We start from the raw sequence: 9663 nt of genomic DNA, 5'->3' as shown, positions 1-9663 counted from the left end.
TAGTGGAGGTGAAGAGAGTTTCTGATAGGGTGATGATCGTGAAGGTGGAAGTTGAAGGATGATGATAAATGTCATCAGTGCCTATGCTCCACAAGTTGGCTGTGAGATGGAGGAGAAGGAAAGATTCTGGAGTGAATTAGATGAAGTGGTAGATGGTGTACCTAGGAAAGAACGGTTAGTGATAGGGGCGGACTTTAATGGGCATGTGGGTGAAGGGAACAGAGGTGATGAGGAGGTGATGGGTAGGTATGGTTTTAAGGAGAGGAATGTGGAAGGGCAGATGGTGGTAGATTTTGCTAAAAGGATGGAAATGGCAGTGGTGAACACTTATTTTAAAAGAAGGAGGATCATAGGGTGACGATAAGAGTGGAGGAAGGTGCACACAGGTGGACTATGTGCTATGCAGGAGATGCAACCTGAAGGAGATTGGCGACTGTAAGGTGTTGGCAGGGGACAGTGTAGCTAGACAGCATAGGATGGTGGTCTGTAGGATGGTTTTGGAGGCGAGGATGAAGAGGAGGAGAGTGAGGACTGAAAGAAGAATAAGATGGTGGAAACTGAAGGAGGAAGAGTGTAGTGTGAGGTTCAGGGAAGAGGTCAGAGAGAGGCTCAGTGGTGTTAAGGAGGTGTTGGATGATTGGGCAACTACTGCAGGAGTGATGAGGGAGGCAGCTAGAAAAGTACTTGGTGTGACATCTGGAAATAGAAAGGAAGACAAGGAGACGTGGTGGTGGAATGAGGAAGTGCAGGAGAGCATAAGGAGAAAGAGGTTGGCAAAACAGAAGTGGGATAGACAGAGTGATGAGAAAAGTAGGCAGGAGTACAAGGAGATGCGGCAGCAGGTTAAGAGGGATGTGGCGAAAGCCAAGGAAAAGGCATATGAGGAGCTGTATGAGAGGTTGGACACTAAGGAAGGAGAAAAGGATTTGTACCGATTGGCCAGGCAGAGGGACCGAGCTGGAAGGATGTACTGCAAGTTAGAGCAGTAAAGGATGGAGAGGAAATGTGTTGACTAGTGAGGAGAGTGTGTTGAGAAGGTGGAGGGAGTATTTTGAGCAGCTGATGAATGAGGAAAATCAGAGAGAGAGAAGGTTGGATGATGTGGAGATGGTGAAGCAGGATGTAGATAAGATTAGTAAGGAGGAAGTGAGAGCAGCGATTAAGAGGATGAAGATTGGAAAGTCGGTTGGACCAGATGACATACCGTGGAAGCGTGGAGATGTTTAGGAGAGATGGCAGTGGGGTTTTGACCAGATTGTTTAACAGGATTTTGGAAGGTGAGAAGATGCCTGAGGAATGGAGAAAGAGTGTGCTGGTACCGATCTTTAAGCATAAAGGAGATGTGCAGACCTGCAGTAACTACAGGGGTATTAAGTTGATCAGTCACACCATGAAGTTATGGGAAAGAGTAGTGGAAGCCAGGCTGAGAGAAGAGGTGACCATCTGTGAGCAACAGTATGGTTTCATGCCGAGGAAGAGCACCACAGATGCCATATTTGCTTTGAGAATGTTGATGGAGAAGTATAGAGAAGGACAGAAGGAATTGCATTGTGTATTTGTGGATTTAGAGAAGGCGACGACAGGGTGCCAAGAGAGGAGTTGTGGTACTGTATGAGGAAGTCAGGTGTGTCGGAGAAGTATGTAAGGGTGGTGCAGGACATGTATGAGGACAGTGTGACGGCAGTGAAGTGTGCAGTAGGTACGACAGACTGGTTTAGAGTGAAGGTTGGACTGCATCAAGGATCGGCCCTGAGCCCTTTCCTGTTTGCAGTGGTGATGGACAGGTTGACGGACGAGGTCAGACAGGAGTCTCCTGGACTATGATGTTTGCGGATGATATTGTGATTTGTTGTGAGAGTAGGGAGCAGGTTGAGAAGAGCCTGGAGAGGTGGAGATATGCACTGGAGAGAAGGGGAATGAAACTCAGTAGGAGTAAGACAGAGTACATGTGTGTAAATGAGAGGGAGGGCAGTGGAGTGGTGCGGTTGCAGGAGAAGAGCTTCAGAAGGTGGAGGAATTCAGGTACCTGGGTTCAACAGTGCAAAGTAATGGAGAGTGTGTTAGAGAAGTGAAGAAAAGAGTGCAGGCAGGGTGGAGTGGGTGGAGAAGAGTGACAGGAGTGATTTGTGATAGTAGGGTATCTGCAAAATTGAAAGGGAAAGTTTATAGGACTGTGGTGAGACCTGCGATGTTGTATGGTTTAGAGACAGTGGCATTGAGTAAAAGACAGGAGGTGGAGCTGGAGGTAGCAGAGCTAAAGATGTTGAGGTTTTCGTTGGGAGTGACGAGGATGGATAAGATTAGAAATGAGTTTATTAGAGGGACAGCGCATGTAGGATGTTTTGGTGACAAGGTGAGGGAGGCGAGATTGAGATGGTTTGGTCATGTGCAGAGGAGGGACATAAATTATATTGGTAGAAGAATGCTGAGGATGGAGCCACCAGGTAGGAGGAAAAGAGGAAGGCCAAAAAGGAGGTTCATGGATGTGGTGAGGGAAGACATGCAGGTAGTTGGTGTAAAAGAGGCAGATGTAGAGGACAGGGTGGTGTGGAGACGGATGATCCGCTGTGGCGACCCCTAATGGGAGCAGCCGAAAGAAGAAGAAGAAGAAGAAGAAGAAGAAGATCACATTCGCAAATATCAAGTACAGTGGCAGGAATGTAATGAATATAAAAATATACTGTATATTATTCGGAATAAATAAATTATATGTTGTAAACATAAAACAAATACGTAAAGGAAGCACACTACTTTATTTTTAGGCTGGAAGGTTCACAAGATATGCGACTAGAGCTGTGTATCAGGACTGGGGTCTCATGGGACAACTGAAAGGTTTTTGTTTACATGTGGGGAAGTGGTCAAAACAAAACAGGTCATAGAAAGAGGGCAAATTGAAGTCAACAAGCATTTGGATGCAATTGCAGCAGTTCATTTGTTTATTATTAGTATATGCCTGGTCAAGTATGATCTTTTTTTTATTTGGATTTTATTTAAATTAACTACTAATTTTACTTAGATTCTGAAAAATTAATTAAACTTATTAATTAGAAAATATTATTTACATGTGAAAAGAAAATAATACCTCCACAATGTATACACAAACTTAATTAAGAAATTATAGGGTAAAAATTGGAGAATTGAACAGATAATGGTACTTAAGCAAACGCAGCTCCACCTAGATGATTAACACTATAGAAATGCATTATGGAAGTAAACACTACACATTACACTACTTTAAGATGTTTAACTGTCCATAGAAGAAGCACTCAGGTATCATTTTATATAAAATCACTGTATGAGGGAGTTTAGTAACTTTTTGTACTGCACTCGTGAGAGTCCCTTGAAAAAGCAGGTACAAGAGTGAGACTATTACAGTTATACAATGCAGAATGTGTGACCATCATTTTCATCTCAAGGGCCTTTTTTCAAAGAATATATGCCTAATTACACTCAGCGGGGTGCTCTCAATCCACACGTGAGTCTTTGAGGTGTGCAATAATTGCAACCTTCTGAAACGGATGTCTCTGCAGGAATTTCTGGCTTATAAACTGCTTGAGCACGAACAAACAGGGATAATCAGCTATATATCATTTTGGACATTTTATTTTGATTTATATATATATATATATATATATATATATATATATATATATATATATATATATATATATATATATATATATATATATATATATATATACAGTACAGACCAAAAGTTTGGACACACCTTCTCATTCAAAGAGTTTTCTTTATTTTCATGACTATGAAAATTGTAGATTCACACTGAAGGCATCAAAACTATGAATTAACACATGTGGAATTATATATGGAATTAAATACATAACAAAAAAAGTGTGAAACAACTGAAAAATGTCATATTCTAGGTTGTTCAAAGTAGCCACCTTTTGCTTTGATTACTGCTTTGCACACTCTTGGCATTCTCTTGATGAGCTTCAAGAGGTAGTCACCTGAAATGGTCTTCCAACAGTCTTGAAGGAGTTCCCCGAGAGATGCTTGGCACTTGTTGGCCCTTTTGCCTTCACTCTGCGGTCCAGCTCACCCCTAAACCATCTCGATTGGGTTCAGGTCCGGTGACTGTGGAGGCCAGGTCATCTGGCGCAGCACCCCATCACTCTCCTTCTTGGTCAAATAGCCCTTGATGCCTTCAGTGTGACTCTACAATTTTCATAGTCATGAAAATAAAGAAGACTCTTTGAATGAGAAGGCGTGTCCAAACTTTCGGTCTGTACTGTATATATATATATATATATATATATATATATATATATATATATATATATATATATATATACACACTGTATACAGAGATCTTTGCTATAAGCTATTTCAGTATCCTGTGCTATTGTTTTATTGGCATACAACACAATAATTTTAATACCTGGTTAGTTGTTTTATAATTTGGAATCTATATGCTTTTCACTAAAAATATCCTGCCCCACTAGAATCGCATCCTTTTACTGTAACAATTGTAGCATTTAGGGTCCAACTGCAGGCTGATAAGCTCCAAGAAGCCTTCAGAGATCACTGATACGGCTACCATTATCAGTCCTAACATCCCCAATGGATGCTGAGTGCACATTGTAGACTTGCAAAATAAATAAATAAATAAATATGTGGAAAAAAAATGTGCTGGAAAAATTTTATATATATATATATATATATATATATATATATATATATATATATATATATATATATATATATATATATATATATACAGTTGTGTTCAAAATTATTCAACCCCCAATGCTGTAAATGGTTTTAGGGAATTTAGTGTACAATTGTAATTGTATTCAGAATGAAATCCTACAAGGACTTCTTAAAGAACCATATGCAACTAAAATGACATCAATTAGTTTTGTAATACAGTAGTAAATATTTCTTTTGTGAATTCTTCATTGACATAATTATTCAACCCCTTAAAGACTACCACTCTGAAGAACAGAGGTTCAATGAAGTGTTTTCAATCAGGTATTGAAAACACCTGTGGATATCAGGGAGCAGCAATAAAGCCTAATAAGCACCAATTAGGCAGCTTTAAAATGACTGTGATACTCAGCTCCTTCTAGACATTTACTGGTGTGGTTACAAACATGGTGAGGTCAAGAGAATGGTCCAGGAAGACAAGAGAACAGGTGATTACTCTTCACAGGAAGGGCAATGGCTATAAGAAGATTGCAAAGATGTTAAACATACCAAGAGACACCATAGGAAGCATCATTCGCAAATTCAAGGCAAAGGGCACTGTTGAAACGCTACCTGGTCGTGGCAGAAAGAAGATGCTGACTTCGACTGCTGTGCGCTACCTGAAGCGTAGAATGGAGAAATGTCCCCGTGTGACTGCTGAGGAACTGAGAAAAGATTTGTCAGATGTGGGTACTGAAGTTTCTGCTCAGACAATACGGCGCACCCTGCGTAATGAAGGCCTCCATGCCAGAACTCCCAGGCGCACCCCCTTGCTGTCCCCAAAGAATAAGAAGAGTCGACTGCAGTATGCCAAAAGTCATGTGGACAAACCACAGAAGTTTTGGGATAGTGTTCTGTGGACTGATGAAACAAAATTAGAACTGTTTGGGCCCATGGATCAACGCTATGTTTGGAGGAGGAAGAACAAGGCCTATGAAGAAAAGAACACCTTGCCTACTGTGAAGCATGGCGGGGGGTCAATCATGCTTTGGGGCTGTTTTGCTTCTGCAGGTACTGGGAAGCTTCAGCGTGTGCAAGGTACCATGAATTCTCTTCAGTACCAGGAGATATTGGATGACAATGTGATGCAGTCCGTCACAAACCTGAGGCTTGGAAGACGTTGGACCTTTCAACAGGACAATGATCCCAAGCATACCTCCAAGTCCACTAGAGCATGGTTGCAGATTAAAGGCTGGAACATTTTGAAGTGGCCATCGCAGTCACCAGACTTAAATCCGATTGAGAACCTCTGGTGGGACTTAAAGAAAGCAGTTGCAGTGCGCAAGCCTAAGAATGTGACTGAACTGGAGGCTTTTGCCCATGATGAATGGGCGAAGATACCCGTAGATCGCTGCAAGACACTTGTGTCAAGCTATGCTTCACGTTTAAAAGCTGTTATAACTGTAAAAGGATGTTGTACTAAGTACTAAGATTGAATGTCACTTGGGGGTTGAATAAAACTGATAATGATGTGAGCTCAGAAAAGACATTTGTGGTTATTTCATTATAAATGTTATGTTATATTTGTCTGACCTACACGTGCCTCTTTGATTTAATTGTAAGCAGGATGACTGAATGATCATAATCAATGTCAAACTGACCAAAACAATCAATTTCAGTGGGGGTTGAATAATTTTGAACACAACTGTATATATATATATATATATATATATATATATATATATATATATATATATATATATATATATATATATATATATATATAAAATTAATAATACTCCTACGCATGCTGTATGGATCACCAGAGTGAAATTAAATCCTTTCTAAGGCTGGAACCTTCTTTTACATAATTGTACTGTGGAAAAGTTCACACTGATCAGATAGCATTTTAGAGATTAATTGGTATCACAGACTGAGCAATTAATATAGAAAAAAAACTTTTATACCATTTTCTAATGCCCAGTAAATGCACAGAATGTTTCCAGAAATCAGATAAAAGTTACCAGTTACACGATTTTTTGTTAACAACGATCAAGAATTTACAATATACTGTTGAGCCCTTGATTTGAGATGGAAGGGTATCTGCAAGAGTGAAAGTTTATAGGACTGTGGTGAGACCTGCTATGTTGTGTAGTTTAGAGACAGTGGCATTAACCAGAAGATAGAAGATGGAGAAGGAGGTGGCAGAGTTAAAGATGCTTTCATTAGGAGTGACGAGAATGGACAGGATGAGAAAAGAGTTCACAGGTAGGACATTTTGGAGACAAGGTAAAAGAGGCATGATTAAGATGGTTTGGTCATGTGTAGAGGAGTGGCAAGGGGTATTAGTATCAGTAGATCTTTATCAGTAGAAGACTGCTGGGGATTAAGCAAGGAAATACAGGTGGTTGGTTAGAAAGAGGCAGATGTAGGAGACAGGGTAGTAGTAAGAAGAAGAAGAAGGAGAAAAAATAATCTTTATAAATTTTTTTAATGGCTGCACTGTAAACTTTTTACATTTTACAGTGCAGCCATTAAAAAAATAAATAAAAATTAAGTTATTTTTTTCTCCTTCTTCTTCTTCTTACTACTACCCTAATATAGAAATATAAATCTCTGGGAGTTAAAAATGTCGAGCCCTATATCATGGTACTAGTTGTACATAGTATTTCTCACATCTCAATAACATTAAGTCAGCACTAAGAGACAGAAAAATCAGTATCTGTCTTTCTGTTTATAGTATAGATGTGTTTGTGTGTCTTGGAAAACCCATCAGACATCAGATTTCACTGTAATTGAGGTGTGATCTCTACTTTAATCAAGTGAAGATGAGATTCAGGCACACCGGCCATGGACCCCTTGGAGAGTTGGTGGATCCAACTGCAAAGACAACATGGGTGTTGTAAAATGTTCAAACACTTTGAATTACATTTCAAATCAACAATGGGAACATTTAAAAAATAAGAAATAAAAATTTAAAAATTTGCCAAGATGCAAAGGTCATCTGCCAAGTTTATTCAATAAATCCAATAAAATCATTCAAAAGATACATCCACAAAGCAAAAATCTCCAAAAAATAAGATAACCAACCAAAGGATCACACAGAAAAAAGCTATAAAATACAACAGGCAAGATCAAATATGTTGTTTACTTTGAGACACAGATGACTGGTTTTAGAACAACTAAACGCTGCGCAAAGACATTCGAAAGCAACTATTACACAGAGAATGAAGTAGAAAATCAGTGGTTTGGGCTTCTGCAAAAAAGGTCATGAGTGCAAAATCCCAGCACCACCAAACTGCAACTGCTTAACCCTTGAGCAAGGCCCTTAACCCTCAGCTGCTCAGTTGTATAAATGAGACCATTTTAAGTTGTTCTGGATAAGGGCATCAACCAAATACATGAATGAGTGAATGAGACTCAGGTCTAAAACACAATATGTGTAACAATGAGAGGTGCTGCAAACACAAAATAATAAGCCCAAAATTCCGACAGTAAGAAAAAAATATTTCAGCAAAACAATGTGAAAATGCTTGTTTTTTATTTCAGATACTGCAACCAGCAGCTGGTCAGGAAAAAGCTTTAAAATTGTATTTTTTCTTAACTTCTCAACTTCATATTTATATATATATATATATATATATATATATATATATATATATATATATATATATATATAAAATAGAGAATGAAATACACTCCTCATCCACTTTATTAGGAACACCTGTACACCTATATATTATTGCAGCTGTCTAATGAGCCAATCATGTAGAATTAGCAAAGTGCATAAAGAGGGGCCATGCTCTAGAGCCCCAAGAGTGGCAGCTTGGCAATACTGGTGCTTGAATCCCCAACTGTCCGATCATGCAAATGGTGGATCTTGTGCTTGGTGTTGATGAGAAAAATCAGAGAAGAATTACCTCACTGGTTTGAATTGACAGGACGTTAGAAAGTCTTTCAAACAATTTTATAGTAAAGACATTGTTTACCTGCTTGATTTATTATAAATATTTAGACATTTATCTTCCAGACTCTGAAGTTTACTTTTAATGGCATGTCTGACTAATGAAGACAGAGATACTGTATCTTTTTATTCTCATTTAATTACACACGTCTTGACGTTATCTTAAATTTTGATGAATGTGACAAGATGTATGCGTTCTACTGAAGTGTTTCAGTAGGTTGATGCATGTATCTGATCATGGGGTTTGGAAACTTAGCCGCTAGGTTAGAGAGGTCATTCTTTAGTAACACTTGGAATCTAAGCATCAGTCTTTCTTTAAATAAATTCTACTTTTAGAAAGTGTGTCTTGGCAGGAATCTTGAGCGTGTAACTGCTAGAATGTTAAGTAATTGGGATAATCACCTATATAAGTATAGCTCTAATGGATGGAAGTTCTATGCTGAATGAATATTAGAAAACTGAACTGCCACAAAAACTCACACTCATGCAAAAGAATCAAAATATTAACTGATCATTTCAATCAAACATTTTGCCAAGGTAAAGAGACATTCTATTTGAAGGGGGCAGCTCTTATTTTTAGTGTTTTTTTTAGAAGATTGATGCAGGTTTTTCTTTCATATCACTCACAATTAGTGTACAAAGTATTTAGCAAGAAATCCATAGTGGTACATATGAAACAAATGTGGCCTAATAAGAACTTAAGGTTTTATAAACAATACACAACAAAGAAGCAGCCTAAAGGCCCAGGGTAATGCACAACATGATGCTGACACCACCATGCTTCACTTTATTGATTTTATTGTAGTGTTCTCAGGGTGATGAGGAGTGTTGGATCTCTGCCACATGCAACACATAGTGCGAGGGCTACAATGCTGCATTTTTAACAGGGAAATGTTTTTTTTTTCTGTGTTTGCTGAGTCTCCAATTTGCTTTTTCTGCTAAATCAAGACACCACCGGTCCATAAAGCCCAGATTTCTGGTTGTTGTCCTTAGACTATTCAAAACTTTCCCATTCTGAGATGTGAATTGTCCAACTTTATTAGAGCTACTCT

Source organism: Silurus meridionalis, chromosome 5 (genome assembly GCF_014805685.1).
Source record: "Silurus meridionalis isolate SWU-2019-XX chromosome 5, ASM1480568v1, whole genome shotgun sequence".
Classification (NCBI taxonomy): Eukaryota; Metazoa; Chordata; class Actinopteri; order Siluriformes; family Siluridae; genus Silurus; species Silurus meridionalis.
This window is presented reverse-complemented; position numbering follows the sequence as displayed.